Source organism: Gorilla gorilla, chromosome 21, assembly GCF_029281585.2.
Source record: "Gorilla gorilla gorilla isolate KB3781 chromosome 21, NHGRI_mGorGor1-v2.1_pri, whole genome shotgun sequence".
NCBI lineage: Eukaryota > Metazoa > Chordata > Mammalia > Primates > Hominidae > Gorilla > Gorilla gorilla.
The window spans coordinates 11,817,093-11,833,794 of record NC_073245.2 but is presented as its reverse complement, the minus strand read 5'-3'; the positions used below and the strand labels follow the sequence as shown (position 1 = coordinate 11,833,794).

The following is a 16,702-nucleotide window of genomic DNA, read 5'->3' as shown; positions in this document are numbered from 1 at the left end:
AAGCAGAGAACCAGGTAGACAGAGGAGTGGCAGCTACCTTGTATGCAGGTGACAGGTGAACTGGGGCCCCAGTTGGGCTCTCCACTGACCCTTCATGTGACCTTGTCCTGCCCTGACCTGGGCCACCTTTGCCTTGTACATCAGACAAGGCTGCGGCAGATGTCCAGAGCTGCTGTGCCCCTCTGGCTCTGGCTGGGGAGGAGAGAGACCCTGTGAATTTGCCCACCAACCTGTGGCCTGGCACCGCCCCACTGGCAGGGGCAGGGCAGCCAGGGAAAGAGGCTCACAGACCCCTATCTGCCCTCACTGCAGCAAGCCCAGGGCTATCTGCCCATTGTCCTGCCTCTTTCTCCCATTCCCAGCCTCACCCAGTCTTGACTCTGGCAAGGGATCGCCCTTGGGGCCCGGTTCTCATGGCAGGTGAGTGGAGTCTCAGAGTGCCTAAGACCACTCCACCTGCTTTAGGTGTAAATATGACCATTTCGACTTTATTTTCCTGATCAACCACTTAAGACCTCAACTGCTTTTATTATCAGGAAGTCCAGCTTCTCATTTCATTTCCATTTGAAGTTGAACATGGCAAGATATTCATGGCACAGGAGAAAAAAACAGAACCCACAATGGACAGAAAGAACCCACAGTGGACAGAGGCCCAGCCAGCATCAGACGGCCTGAGAGGGGTGAGGCTGGTGGCCAAATGTGTGGGAGGCCCGGGAGGCCCATCCAGGCGGGGACATCAGAGGCAGCACCAGCAGCACTGAGCTGGGAACTTTCCCGATAGGTCTGTATTTCAGCCTCGAGACTGGACCAACTGGAAAGGCTGCCTCGAGGAAGCACAGTTGCTAGGGCCAGCAGGCCTGGGTGACAGCATGGCTCCCCTCTTAGCCACCTCTGTACCCACCTTCCCTGGACCCTCATTCCATTATCCATAAAGTGGGGTGTCGGCATCCACCCCAGCACAGTCATGAGGACCCTGACACGGTGGTATGACTGCTGCATAGGTGCTGGGTAAGTTTTAATTCTTATTCCCAGTATTATCACATAGCTATATTATTCACATATTTGATTTTCTCTGGATTGTCACATTCCCAATAGTAGGATGTAGGATCCACAAGGGACTGTTTCCAACCTCCTGCCTAAAACACAGTGTCATCGATAAAAATATGCAGAATGAATGCGGTAATGAATGAAGGAAGGAAGGATTTCGTTGGCTCCATGACCCTGGGCAAATCTCCTCTCTCTTCTTGTGTTAAGTGGAGTTGATACTGGCATATCCAGGAGAGGGTGCAGGCCCGGAGCCCGGGACTGAGCCTGGCTTGCAGTTATTATTATCCTTATCAATAACACCACACGGGGCTGTGAGTCAGCAGTTGGTGAGGGAGCAGGAGGCGCAGGAGAGGCTGCGGAGTCAGGCGTGCAGCATGTTGGAGCAGGGCTATTCTTGTGGTGCAGCCGGAGGCCTGTAATCACACCCCAGGCAGGCGACAATAAAATCTGGAGTTGTGTAGCGCTGGCTCCCCCATTTTTTTTTTTAGCTCCTCTCAAGCTCTCTCCACCAACTGCAGCCAGATTTAGGCGGCTTAATTAATTAGCTAGTGTTTATAAAGCGTTTGAAGAATTTTAAAAGTGCGACGTAAGTGCCAAATATTATTTTAATCTGTGTATGTGTATGTTTTTTCCAGTAGAGAGGTTTTTTTTTTTTTTTCCTTGCTTGCTTTCTTTTTCTCTGCAGGTTCTGTTCTGAGAATCAGGCTTGTTAAAAATCACTCCTGGCTCTGGGTCTGGGGTCACTTGCTGGCCAAATTATTTCCTGCTTTCTCTTGCCCTCCTGGCAGAGGATGCGACTGTCCAGGGGCCTGAACCGTCTCAGGGAGAGGAGGGCGGCTGGGCAGGCATTCCCACGCACTGCCGGTGGGAGGGGAAATTAGAACATCCTTTCGGGAAAGCAGCTTGGCAGGATGAACCAAAGGTGTGAAATCTGTTCACCAGCCTTTGCTGGGCTGCTCCCTGAGGACGTAACCCCAGATATGGAGTAGGTTTCCTGTATAACGATCTTAAAGATGTTAGAAAAAGCCCAGCCGGTCAATGATAGGGGATGGTTAAGTGAATTATGGCCTATCCCCTATGTGGAATTACAGGCAGCTGTAACAAGCCATTACCATGAAAACGGTGGTCATACAGAAATTTTCATGGCATCATTTTAAATAATATTGTGTTTATGCAAATAAAACCTGTTCATTGCAAGGCATTTAGAGAAAATAAAGAAGTATGAAAACAAAGTAATAATCTCACATCATACCATCAAAGATAACTGCAATCAACATTCTGATATAGTGAAAATATGAGTGAAGAAAAACAATCTAACATCATACCATTAGGTAACTAAGAATATGTGTAGACATTTTGCTTCATTCACTTAAGTGTTTGTATGAAAATAAAAAATTGAAAATATCCTAATATCCAAGGAAAGGAGATTGGCTGATCCCATCATGGTGAATCTACTTTCACAGCTATAGGCCAAGTCTATAGCCATGAAAATGATGGTATAGAATTACAATGGAAATGTGTTACAAGATCAGAGTCTGTTACCAAGTGGTAGATCCAGTGTGATCCCAAACTCCCAATTTTAGAAAAAAAAAAAAGATATTAAAGATTAGCCATGATTATTTTGAGTGGTAGATTTACATGGGATTTTGCTCTTGTTTATGTTTTCTGTTTGCATTTCTTTTGTAAGAAAAAAAAAGATGGAGAAAAATCTATACTCTCTGTATGATCATGACTTTGTAAAATAAAACTATATATAAACAACTGAAGGGTATTAAACAAAGCTATAAAATGTAACTCTCTTTGGATCATGAATGTAAACCTCATGAGGTTTTTCTCTTTTTTTCCCCTCCTACTTTGGGCATTGTTTCAGCTTCTCTAAATTGGATGAACACAAAAGAATATTTATAATATCTCATTTTGTTTTTTAAAAAACCTGTACATGTAATGATGTGTGTTACCGTATGTGTACTGTTTAAATGAACCTCTCCTCCAGGGATTTAGTCTGTTTTGTTCAGTGTTTCCCCAGCTCCTGCTACTGTGGTTGGCACAGTGTAGACGCTCGATAAATATTTGTTGATTGGTCAATCGCATGTCTAGAGAAAAAGGTTTGCAAGGATGGTAAGTTAAACATGGCACTGCTGTGGTGTGTTGCATCTGGGAAATGGGACTGAGGTAGGATGGGGTCGGCATGTTTTCTTATTACTTTATAATACATCATATATTGTATTTTTTTGCAGTGAACATTTATTGGTTTTGGAAAAAAGTTAAAGTAATGAAACAAAACACATGAACACGCTTCCTAAGGGGAGAAGTCAACACAGTGGGTGGTCACCATATGTTTGTTGTAAGAGGAACTCAGTGTCCACAGCAAGGGCGGTCAGTGCTGCATTCTGGATCCTTCCCTGTGCTAGGCCCTGAGCTAAGGGCTGTGAAATGGCTGTGTCCCTGGCCTCATGGAGCTTCCACCCTCAAGGCAAAGATGGATTTCAAAGAAATCACTCAAATGATTACATCTGGAATGTACCTAACCCCCCTGGGCAAAAGGCTCCTGCTGGCATCTTAGATCCCATCTCCCGGCCCCTTCCTGTGACCTGCTTCTTCCGCCACATCTCCCTTCTCTTCTTTGAACTGGCCAAGGAGGGTGTGACCACCTGCATTGAATGCCACTGAGAGATGCAATAAGATGGGGGCTGAGAACTGACCACTGGGATTTAGAAAATATATTTGATTTCTTAAAAAACAATGTTCATGTGTGTGGCTTTTGAGATTAAAAGATGAAAATAATTTCATAAAGGGTGAAAAAAATTAGCATGGAAACTTTTTTTTTCTTTTGAGACAAAGTCTCACTCTCATCACTCAGGCTGGAGTGCAATGGCACAATCTCGGCTCACTGCAACCTCCACCTCCCGGGTTCAAGCAATTCTCCTGCCTCAGCCTCCCAAGTAGCTGGGGTTGCAGGCGCCTGCCACCACACCTGGCTAATTTTTTTATTTTTAGTAGAGATGGAGTTTCACCATGTTGGCCAGGCTGGTCTCAAACTCCTGACCTCAGGCGATCTGCCCGCCTCAGCCTTCCAAAGTGCTGGGATTACAGGCATGAGCCACTGCGCCCTGCCCACATGGATGTTTTTTCTAATAGAAAAAAAATCAACTTAGAACCGAAGCTTGAGGCGGGGATGGGGAGGGCTGCCTTACCCTGGGGTGTGAGTCTTCCAGAAGCCTGTCTCAAGGGGTAGGAAGAAGGAAGCTAACAAGCACATTTCCCAAGAGCCAGCCTTGCCCAGGCGGGTGCTCACTGGCACTGCATGGGAGCTTGCCCATCCCCCGGAAGCAGTGGGTCACCACAGCACAAGCCACAGGGACAGGCTGGAGGCCACCTGTTTGGATTCTTTGTAGATTCTTTGTTTGTACTCAAGGATCCCCAGGGTCTGGGAGGCTATGGCTGGAGCTCTGGCACTACACAGGGCTCAACATTCTAAAGTGGCTGCAGTGATACCCGGCTCCCTTCTTCCCTCATCATTGTTATTCACCATCCTCAGAAGGCTGCGATTTTCCACCCCGCACTTATAGCAGCTCCTCATCAGGGGCTGCCTCTACTATCTTCTGGGTGTGATTTAATGCTGTGTGCAAGAGTATGCAGTGTAAGAGTGTGCATTGAAGAGGGTGCTCACAGGATGTAGTACAGGACCTTGCAACAGCACATGTGAACATAAATGTGCATTAAGGCGGATGCAAACAGGATGTAATACAGGGCTATGCAGAGAACATGTGAACATTAAGTGTGCATTAAAGAGGATGCACACAGGATATAGTACAGGGCTGTGCAATAGAACACGCGAACATGAGTGTACATTAAAGAGGATGCACACAGGATATAGTACAGGGCTGTACAATAGAACATGTGAACATGAGTGTGCTGAGGCTGCATAAGAGTTTGCACACGAGAACACACGTGTGTACATACATGTATGCATGTACAGAGCATAAGCATCTGCACACACATGTACACATGGGTGGGCACGAGGAGGAGTGTGAAAGAGACGGTGCCTGTGTGCCGGAATATGTCAGAGTACAGCACAGGAGTGTGTCTGAATGGGGGGCTAGGGATCATGGGCGTGGGCATGTGAATTGTGTGCAGGAGAGTGTCTGAATCATGGTGGCCTGGGCATGTGTGGGAGGGTGTGAGTGTGTGGGAGAGTGATGCAGGAGCGGCATGCACGTGAGTGTGGTGTGTATGTGTGTGTAGAGGGTGTGTGTGGGGGGGGTGGCACGTGTGTGACAGAGTGGTGTATGCGTAAATGTGACTATGAGGGTGTGTGCACTGACAAGCAGGGAGGTATGCACATGCCACTATTTGTGTGCACCCCAGGTGTCCGTGTGCCTGTGTTTGGGAGTGTGTCCAGCTGGGCATGTGCCTGGAATAGATGAGGTTGCTGTGTAAGTTTCCACAAGCACAAGGGTGATGGAGGATGTGAGGAGACACACTTCCCTCAAGTCTGCCATGGGCTCCTGGCGGTCAACACCCTGTGTGGTATCTGTCTAGGGTCGTCCCCTTGATAGGAGATGCTAACCTTTCCAGAGCACCTACTTACTATGTGCTGGCCACAGGGCACAGCTGTGAACAGGCTAGCCCAGAACCATCTGCTGGAGCCCATGAGCCCATGCAGGAAGGCGAAAGGTAGCTGGGGCTGCATTCATGGCCACAGTTCCCAAGAAGAGAGCTTGGGGCTCCAACAGCCATGACTACACAGTGATTTCCTCTGAAGTCAGAATGATTCATTCATGCCCTCTCAAACCTCACTCTGCTGCCAGGCCCTGTCCTAGATACCACAGAAAACAGAGCCAAGTAAGACAGGCCCTTGCCCTTGAGACTATCTTAGCATGTGGGGCCGTCCTGGACATGAGCAATGACCACGCACATGGCGATCGGTGTTGCAAAAGGAGGTTTAGGGATGGGGTTCTGGAAGAGAGTGAAACCCAGGAAGACTTCCTGGAGCTGGTGGCCCCTGAGCTAGGTCTTAAAGGCTGACAGAGGCTGGGATGAAGGAAGGCATTCCAAGAGGAGCGAACCACATGAGCAAAGATGCAGAGGTGACAGGACTCAGGGTAGAGTCCTTGGAACATGCTCACTAGCTGTAAGGAAGCTGAGATGGGGAGGACCTGGGACTGGGCTAACCTAGCGCCCTGAAGGATGGTTTCGGTTGCCCATCTGAAGAGCAGGCCAGCACTGGGAACATTCTGCCGGCACCACTGGGTACACCCATTGGGCAGGGACAAACCAGGTGCTGTGATAGAAACTGCTACCTGCATTGAAGCCACCAAAAATGGGGATGCGTGTGGCCTGGTAAATAAGCTGACAGCTGGCCCAGGGGCTCAGGGTCCCCACTCCTTCACCCTTGCCCTGGGTAGCTCTGAGAACTCAGTGCTGTGCCACATCCCTGCAGGGAAGGGGCAGACTCTGGTGGCCCCTTCCATGCAGTAGGTAAACTTCTAAGGTGCTAAGACTGTCCAGAGCTCAGGCTCTGGGGCCGGATGACCTTTATGTCTTGTCTCTAGCACGGTGCTTGGCAAAGTTGCTTTTCTCTAAGCCTGTTTCCTCACCTGTAAACAGGAAATGCAGCCCCCTCCCTCCCCAGGTCAGATGCTCTGTGGTTAGAAGTGCTGGACTCAGAATGAGACATTTCCTTGACTCCCTTTCATCCGTGTTCCACAACCCATCTGTTAGTAGATCCTGCTGGCTTAACTTCCAACACATGGCCAGACCCTGACCTCTTCTTACCACCCTGACTGAACCTCCACGCTGACCTTCCTGCCTCTGCCTCACCTCTCTACCAGCCACATTCCCCCAGCAGCCAGAGACGCCTCTAAAACCTAAGTCAGGTGACGTTCCTCCTTTGTGCAAAACCCTCCCACAGCCCCCACTGCACTCAGAGTGAAACCCAGAATTTTTACAGTGGCCCCAGGGGCCTACAGCCTTGCTTTTCCCCAATCGTGCCAGATTCTCCACTCACCACATGACCTTTGCACTTGCCATTGCCTCTGCCTGGCACTCTCATCCCTAAATATCTACATGTCTGGCTCGCTCCCCTCCTTCAGGCCTATCTGAGAGGCCTTCCTTGGCCATTCTGTCTAAAATACTACCCACCTCAATGTCCCTGGCTCTGCTTCATTGTTCGATATATCATCCTCACTCAAAAAACTACGCATTTCCTTGTTAATTTTTTAAAAGTGCTCATCTCCCTGTCATAGACTCACTTGTAAGTCCTTTGAGAGCAGGAACTGAGTTTTCTTCCCCAGGGTTGGAGCAGTGCCTGGCACTGGCTGAAAGTAGGTTTTGATTTGGATTCCAACTCTGCTACCCATGAGACTCCAGGAAATGTCTCGCCCACTCTGGACCTCTGGCTCTTTATCTGTAGAATGGGTCTCATGATGATGATGATGATGATGATGATGATGATGATGACAATACCAGGGTTGTTCTGAGGATGAAACGGGCTAGCGTGCCTGGCACAGAGTAAGTACTCAATGCAGAGCAGCTGTCACCATGCAGATGGGTGTCTAAAGATGAAGGGGGCGACAGATGACCACGTCCTTAAGCCTGAGAGGCTCGGGATCCTCTCCGAGGCAGAACCAGCTCTGCCTCGATGCATGCCTGAGGCCCCTCTGGCATGGGCCTGTAAGCAGGCTGAGCACACTGCTGGCAAGGAGGCAGCGGGGACAGGCGGCGCTGGGAGCCCTATGGAGCATTTGCCGGGTTCAGATGAAACCTGGAGGCGATGAAGCGATGCTTGCAGTGTGACCCTGTTCGCAAAGTGGCAGGAAAAGAACTGCAAATCTGTGTAAATATCCTTTAGAATTAACAGGCTTTGGGGGACCGGCAGAGGCTGACAGAGCAGGTAGAGGACACTGACATCTACTAGGCTTGGTGCCTTGACAACCTAAGGACCTTTCCTCCTCCTCATTTTGCAGAGGAAGAAACTGAGGCCTGGAGTAAGGCCTGGAGAAGCTGAGGTTGGGAGGTCCTCCCAATCTCCAGGCCCCAACCATTGCCCTGAGACAGGCCCTGGTGCTGCACAGCCATACTTTCATGGGGGAAATGCATGGGTTAGGCCAGATAACCAGAAGCCTTCATTTAGCCCTCAGGACATCCCGGCCCAGAGTGGCAGGTGCTATTGTCACTGTCCCCTCCTACAGATGAGGAAGCAGAGCCTGGAGAGGCAGGTAAGTGGCAGAGGTGGGATTCCAACACTGGAGGCTGGAGCCACCCCATGCGATCGCTTCTCCCTGTGACAGGTCCCCTCCAGTTCAGGCTTCTGGATTCTCAGGTTGCCAAGGATGCGCACACATTTTCCCAGCTGAGATAAAGGCCCTCTTAAAAGCAACACGCATTTATTAAACGACATTTGCCAGGGTTTCAGCACATTGCCGGCAGCAGACAGTCTCCGGACTGACGGGATTTTTCCCCAAGCTGACACTATTCACTGATTCCTTTTATAGAGCATTTTGCAGCTTGCAAAAGCACTTTCCACGGCTCTTAATTCCTTAACCCTCAACAGTCACCCATTTGGGAGGAAACAGTGTTAGCGGTTCCATTTTGCAGATGGGGAAACGGAGGCTCAGAGCTGGGAAGACACCTGCCCCAGAGCACACAGCCAGTAAGCGGCACATGCTGGACTCCAATTCAGGAATGTGCCCCAAAGCAGAAGCCCCTCCATGGCCTCTCCTGCCAGAGGAGTCTGTGGAGTCATCAGGACAAAGGGCCAGGAGGACATGCAGGCTGGAGCATCAGGGCTGGAAGGGACCTGCAAGAGAGGAGCCAAGCCAAGCCTCCCGGTCACAGAAGGGGAAACTGAGGCTGAGGGGGCAGAGAAGTGGGTTTCAGTCTCCCCGCTGGCAAAAGATGGAGCTTTTAAAATTCCCAAACCATAAAATGATGACAATCACATAACAGCAGTAACAATAGCTAATAAGCATCGACGCTGCCCAGAGCAAGACAGGCCTCATGGAACCTCTGCAGGAGCCCAGTAAGACAGGGCTGTCACCACCCCCATTTCACGGAGGACCAGATGTGAAGCTTTGGGAGGTACAACCATTTGGCCATGGTCACAGGGCTGCCGAGTGGTCTGATTCCACCTCCCTCTGTTCTAACCCCCACCCTGCACCAGACTGCCTCGTGCAGTGACCCTCTGGGGGAGGCTAACCTCGAGGTGGGGCCTCCAAGCCAACCCCCAGCCAAGAGTGCAGCACTAATTACGTCATGTTTCATGGTTGCAGCACCTCATCATTCATCATGGTGTCTAAAGTTGGGCAAGCAGTTCGTGTAGCCAGAATTTTAAGTACAAATTCCGGGGTTTCTTGGCTGCCTCCTCCTATCCCTCCTGGCATTGATATCTTTGTACTTCCTGATATCTTAGGGCTATTCATGACGGCTTTATGGGCAGGGAATTGTGGTATGATCCTGGCCCTGGCCACAGGGGGGGACTGTGGTAGTTAGGGAATAAGCTTTGCTTGTACAACCTCATAACTCCAAGCCTCCTCTTTAAAAGGGGGATTTTAGTTCCCACCCTGTTCTTTCATTCAATCAATATCTATTAACCCACCTACTGTGTGTCAGGCCCTGTGCTGAGGTCCTGGGAGGCCCAACAGTGAGTAAGAGACATAGCCCATCTCTCGTGCAGCTTATATCCTAGTGGGGGAGACAGGGCTGAAATAATGAAATGAATTAATATAGAAATGGCTAGGAGCACTAGGCAACAGGCAGATTTGGCCCAGTGATAGAGAATCACAAGCAATAACCTCTTTTGGAATGGGGTGGTTGGGACAGCATCCAAGGAAGGGAGGTGGCAGCTGAGACCCAAAGGAAGTGAAGACCAGGGAAGATGCTCCCGTAGAAGAGACAGCCAGTGCAAAGGCCCTCGGGTGGGAAAGAAGCTAGTGAAGGGCCAGAAAGGAGGCTGCCAAGGCTAAAGCCCAAGGAGGAAAGAGAGTGGTAAGAGGTGAGGATGAAGAGACAGACATGGTTCAGAAATGCCATGCTGGAAACCGAAAAAGGTTTCCAGCAGAACCAAAGGTGACTTGATTCACTCCAGCTGCTATGGGTGAAGAGCCTGAAGGGAGCAAGGGTGGCCGTGGAAAGCAGCAATGGGGATGCTGCAGCATTCAGGGGCCTAAATCCTAGTTCTGCACATAAAAGCTGTGTGACCTTAGGCAAGTCACTTTACCTTTCTCAGTTTCTCCATCTGTCCAATGGATTAATGGTATTTCCCATCTTACAGAACCGTGGTGAGAATTAAATGAGAGAATGCATAATGATCCTCTCACAAGCCAGACATGCTCCATGTTAGGTGCTCAACGAGCCAGATCCTGCTGGTCTGGCCCTGACCTCTGCTCACTCCCCCACCTCTTCTACTTTCACTCCAGCCCCACTGGCCTCTTTGCAATTCCTGGAACATACAAGCTCATTCCTGCCTCAGGGCCTTTGCATCTGCCATTCCTCCCACATGGAGGGCTCTTTTCCTGCTATCCCCCGTGGCTACTCCTCCATTTTCTTTTCTTTTTTTTCTTTTTTTTTTTTTGAGACAGAGTCTTGCTCTGTCACCCAGGCGGGAGTGCAGTGGTGCATTCTCGGCTCACTGCAACCTCTGCCTCCTGGGGTCAAGCGATTCTCCTGCCGCAGCCTCCAGAGTAGCTGGGATTACAGGCGCATGCCACCATGCCCGGCTAATTTTTGTATTTTTAGTGGAGATAGGATTTCGCCATGTTGGCCAGGCTGGTCTCAAACTCCTGACCTCAGGTGATCTGCCCACCTCAGCCTCCCAAAGTGCTGGGATTATAGGCGTGAGCCACCGCACCTGGCCTTAATTCTACATTTTCTTGAGGCCTCTGCTCCTTAGAGCGGCCCTCCCTCTGTCCTGACTAACCTTCTCCCTTCCCTCCTCCTGCTTTTCTCCCCAGCTACCTGGCATCATTTGTTTACTTGGGTGTGTTTTTCTCTTCCTCACTAGAATGTCTGCTGCACGAGAGCAGGTGTTTTTGTCTGTCTTGTTCACATTTGTATCCTCCAAGCACCTAGAGCCATCCCTGGCACATAGTAGGTGCTCAAAAATATTTGTTGAATGAATATTTACAATTAAAATGACCCTAATAATGACTGCCAAGTGGTTAAGGGTAAAGTGAGGAGTGGAGCCTGGCTTTACCTCTCACTGGCTGTGTGGCCTAAGGATGAGCCCCACTTGGCCTTGGGAAGCCTCAGTTGCCTTATCTGTAAAGTGGGGATGAAGGGCCATACTGTTTGGCTCGTGGTGAGGGTGAGGTAACAGCTCACATGAAGGGATGTGGAGAGAGTATCGGTGGGTGAAATGATACCCCATGTTTAGCACTCGCTTTATATACTCCCCGATTCTCCTCTCCCTAGCAAAAATAGGGGCAGGGGACAAGCATGGTAGAGAGTTGATCAGTGTCAAAGCTGAGGCTCATTACATCATTCTTTCTCATTTTGCATATGTTTGAAATTTTCCAAAATAAAAAGATAAGGAAGAGCTAACACATGTTCAAGGCTCAGCCTGTGCCGAGCACATCATGTACCTAGTATTTCCTTCCACCATGGGCTTCCATTTCTGGAGAACACCGACGGTCGGCCTGAAGAATGGAGCTGTAGAAACCGCGCTGGTATCACCGCCCACCTGCTCCAGCCGTCCCTCCTGGCTGGGAGGCCCATCGCTCACTCCCGGCTTCCAATTTCCCTCCTGATCCGAGCACCTGATCTCCTTGGGCTCTTGGCGCTAATCTGCAGCCATCTAACACCCTGCACCCCCGAACGAATGTGCCAGGAAATCTTACAGACACAAAGAACCAATTCTGCAGCATTTCCGACTTCCACCTCAGCTGTTTTGCATCTCTCTGGACTGAGGGCCTGGCAAGACACCTGGCAGGGAAAATCCATCTCGTGGAGGGCTTCATCAGAATACCCACCCCAGGAACACCAGCAGTTAACAGGAAAGCAGTTTCAGCTGTGAAAATAGATGCTTCCTTCTCTAGTATGGGGACAGGGACACACCTTGGGGACACACACTGCCCCCACTTTGTAGGAAGGTGCACTGATAGAAATACGAGAGGAGGCCGGGTGCGGTGGCTCACGCCTGTAATCCCAGCACTTTGGGAGGCCAAGGCGGGAGGATCACCTGAGGTCAGGAGTTTGAGACCAGCCTGATCAATAGGGTGAAACCCAGTCTCTACTAAAAACACAAAAATTAGCTGGGCGTGATGGTGTGCGCCTGTAGTCCTAGCTACTGGGGAGGCTGAGATAGGAGAATTGCTTGGACCCAGGAGGCAGAGGCTGCAGTGAGCCGAGGTCGCACCACTGCACTCCAGCCTGGGCGATGGAGCAAGACTCCGTCTCAAAAAAAAAAAGAAAGAAAGAAAGAAAAAACAAAAACAAAAACGAGAAGAGCACTAAGGGAGCAGGGTGCCAGCACAACTGGGCCTCAGTTTCCCTCCCTGTCAAGCAAGCCTCAGTGACGGCTAGGGAATGGCACAACAGTTAACCACATAGGCTCTGTGATTAGGCCGACAGTGGTTATCCAAATCTGGCGCTTACTGTGTGGCCTTGGGCAAGCGGCTTCACCATTCAGAGCCTCAGTTTCCTCACAGATCCAACGGGTCTGAAGATAACGATGAGCATCACCAGGTGGCTGTGAGTACCACCAGGGTCACACACACCAAGTGCTGAGCCCAGGAAGCAGAGAACCCAGATGGTTCCTATTAGTATTACTTTAGTGTTTTCCCGGGGAATTTGGGATCCTGTCAGATTTCTGGCTGAAACAGTGGAAAGTTCCAGCACAGCCCAGTTTTTAAAAGCCTTGGCCTGGACCACAGGAGGCTTGGCGTTCCAGCCGGGCCTTGCCATGGATCTCCCGCGTGGGGCCGCCCAGTTTTTTTCTCTCTGTTCTTCTGGCCGCACCGTAAGGCACTGGATGAAAGCACAGAGGGCTCTCTCAGGCCCCCTACTGCTTTGCAGGTCCGGGAATCCACAACTGCAGACCTGCGGATCCAGATAGAGACACCTAGAGGCAGGCTGTGCCCACAGCACTCAGTCCCTGGTAACAGGCAATTAAATCACTGTAGCCTGGGTTTCTACTCAACTTGTCCATCCCCCAACAGCATAAAAGCTACAAGGACAGCTGGGTGGTGCGGTGGCTCAGCCTGTAATCCCAGCACTTTGGGAGGTGGATCACCTGGGGTCAGGAGTTCGAGACCAGCCTGACCAACATGGAGAAACCTTGTCTCTACTAAAAATACAAAATTAGCCAGGCGTGGTAGCGCATGCGTGTAATCCCAGCTACTCGGGAGGCTGAGGCAGGAGAATCGCTTGAACCCAGGAGGTGGAGGTTTTGTTGAGCCGAGATCACGCCATTGCACTCCAGCCTGGGCAACAAGAGTGAAACTCCATCTCAAAAAAAAAAAAGAAAAAAAAAAAGCTACAAGGAAATATCAAGCTGAAGGACATTTGTTCACTGAACAGCCTTTGCTGTTTTTTAAGTACCCCCTATGTGTAAGCAACTGCGTTAGATGTTTTATGAAAATCCATCCCAATTGTTAAAAAAGAGGAATCAAACCAGAATAAAGCCATGCTAATTACAACACTGGTTAATATGTATTGAGTGCTTACTACATACAAGGCATGGCTTCCAGCATTATACACGCATTAATTAACTTAATCCTTGCAATAGAGTGGTTAATACCGTTCCTCTTTTACAGATGAGCAAAATGAGACACAGATTTCTGCAAATTGTCCAAGTCAGTAGCAGGGCTCAGATCAACACCCAGGGGTCTTAGCACCATCTTAGCACTAGGCCAGGTTGTGTGTCCGCGTGGAGAGGCTCCTCTGACCTCTCCCCAGGAGGCACATTAAATTGAACCTCGAAGGATGAGTAGGATTCAGACACAGGAAGACAAGGAGGTACAGGAAGGGCATTTCTGACGGCAGGAACAGCACGGGCCAAGGCACAGAGCTGAGAGTTCAGCTGAGGCATGGATCTGTGGAAAACCATTTACCAAACGGAGAGAGGCCGCACGCTAACGGGCATTCTACAAATCAAATGCCTCTTGTTCATAAGTTCAGGGAACACTGGAGTAAATGTGACCCAGCTCGGGATTCTACATTGCAGGGCTTCTCAGGGTCTCTGGGGTGCTCGTGTGGCTGAGTAGCCAGCAAAGCTCTGGTCTGCAGGGAGGAAGCCTGGTTATCCTGCAGCATCTCAACAGGTCAGCTTGTTGGAAAACATGTGGCTGGAAATCAGGCCTGGCAGGGAGGAAGCCCAGGCCTCACCGCAGCTTTGTGTTTTTTTTTTTTTTTTTTTTTTTTTTTTTTAAAGAAAACTTGGACCCACTCAACAGTTTTGAGCTGGGGAGTGACATGATCTGAGTTGTGTTGACAGGCCAGAAATCTGAGCACATTTAAAAAGAGAGAGAGAGAGAGAGGGGGGAAACCTTCCGTCAGTCCAAGACTACAAATAAGAAAATAACCTGTCGCACGGAGCCATTGGAAGCAGCAAGCGAGCGCGTGTGGGATCCGCACAACACTTTTAGACTCCCTTCCTCTCGCACACCCCCTCTCCATCTGTCGCAAAGGGCACCAGGAAGATGCAGGGAGGAATATTCCAGCTCTGGGGGCTCCAGAGCTCAGCAGCCCAGATGGGGGGCTCTTACAGGAGCCACATCACCTCTCATGTGTTGCTACTGGTGAGGACCAGGGGGCTGTCAGTATTTCCACCCTCAGCAGGCTTTCAGAGAAATGCCTGTGACTTCATCAAAACCTTCTGCCCAGAGAAAGAACTCTTCTACAGTCCTCCACCCAAGGCCAGAAAGGGGCCTCTCTCACTCCCTCTCCAGCTTGGACTAAATCATCCTGATTAAGTCATTGAACTTCTTCCCTAGAAGCCACCCAGCAGGAAGGCCAGCATCCAAAATCCTGGCTCCTCTCTATCACTTATAAGTTAGTTCCCCGGTTTGGGACTCGATTTTCTGCATCTGCAAAATGGGGAGAAGAGCCAATTCATGTCTTGCGGATGAGACGATGCAGGAGCAGCATCTGGCCTGGAACGCCATTGACTATTTAATGAACGTTGGTTTTCCTCCCTTCTCTCAACACACGGTTCACACCAGCACTGCATGGGTGCTGCATGACTGCAAGTACAGACGTGAATTACCGTGAGTTTCCGAGGGGCTGGTAAAGGCCAGAAAGTACTCAGAGAAAACTATGGCTTTAAAGGAACTTCCAACAGCCTGATGTGTTGAGCCAAAGCACTCCCGCCCCGTTTTCTCTTCTTACGAAAGAGGAAGTGAGATTAACTTTACCATTTAGGAAAGTACAGAGGAGCCCCCAGAGTGCCACCCTCTACCAAACGGTGAGAGGTTCACTGGGGGGCCCCGCTGCTCCCCAGAGCCTGAACTGCAATTTGGCTTGGCCTCCTCCAGGCCAGAGAGAAGAAATGAATGGGAGTTTATCTGAGGTCGGCCTGGGGGGTGACTCAGAGGTCTCAAGGCCTAGCTGGGGCCAAGCAGGCATCCTGCAGGTTCAGCGTCAGGCGCTGCTGACACAAAATCAGGTGCCAGGTGTCCCCAGGCCTCAGTCCCTTGCCCTTCTCCCAGCCTCAGAATCTCCCTCAGTGCAGTTGTTTTAGGAAACAGGCCTCACATTGGGTCCAAAAACATAGGTTGGTGACTTCACTGGGATCTTTTTAGAATTTCCCTCTGGCAGCATTTGTGCTAAAAGCAATCTTTAGAAACTTCTTCTCTTGCCTCCCCCACCCAAGATAATTCACATGATTGGCCCCACCCCCCCCCCCCAAAACAGTGATCATGTGAAGACACAGGAATCATGTGACACCTCCCAGGCTGACAGTTCTGCCTGAGACACTAGTAGTCATTCAATCCAAAGCCGCCTTCCTAAACCTGACATTTTAGTTTCTCACTCGAACAAATCCATTTTCTTAGAAAATTGGACAACTGCCTCCTTGCACCTTCCTACCCTCATATCCTGTCTCTCTACTTCTTTGTTGTAAATTCCATGTCTGGAGCAATAGGGGGAGGGGCCTGAGACCCCATCCTTCAGCCAAACCAGGTGACTTCCCTGCCCAGGCCCATGGTGTGACCAGGACCCCGAAGAACAGATACTGAAGGATAATGGGAGACTTGAGCTATGATGGTCGCACCTCATCCCTTCCCCACCACCCTCGACCAAGAAATTCATTCTTACCTCCTAAGATTTATTTATTTCAAAGCTAATCTTGGCCCCTCTGCTGCTCCCACTTTTTCAGGCTATTGATGCTGAATGGATTGGAACAGAAGTTTTATGGCCCAATCTTTACCATTTTATAGATTGTTTTTGTAGGCAAAAGGGGGAGATGTGCTCACAAGAAAGGTGTTGGTGTTCCCAGCCAGTGCCCCAGGAAAGGCAGGCTGCCCATCTGAGCACTTGCTAATCAGCGTCACTGCTCATTTGCCAGGGACTGAACCACAGCCTCCTGGTCGGAGAAGGGTCTGGAATAGACATTTAGAAATTAACTCGGGCCCAATTCCCTGCTTCAGGAAAATTAAGCAGTTGTGAGTGACACTTGTGCATTTCCAGGCCAGGAAGGATGGCAGGGCAGGAACTC

The 16,702-nt window shown here is 49.9% G+C and overlaps 1 protein-coding gene across 16 annotated transcripts in view; it reads right to left on the bottom strand.

The window, feature by feature from the left end:
* Nucleotides 1-16,702, bottom strand: part of LOC101135429 (tyrosine-protein phosphatase non-receptor type substrate 1) — a 45,671-nt gene that overhangs the window by 26,138 nt on the left and 2,831 nt on the right. For 3 of the 16 annotated variants that reach the window (XM_063702214.1, XM_063702212.1, XM_063702213.1), the window contains one exon: nucleotides 7,302-7,847. The exons of the other annotated variants lie outside the window; for them this stretch is intronic. The gene's annotated coding sequence lies outside the window, so the exon portion shown is untranslated. The remainder of the gene's footprint in view (nucleotides 1-7,301; nucleotides 7,848-16,702) is intronic. 16 annotated transcript variants of the gene reach the window in all.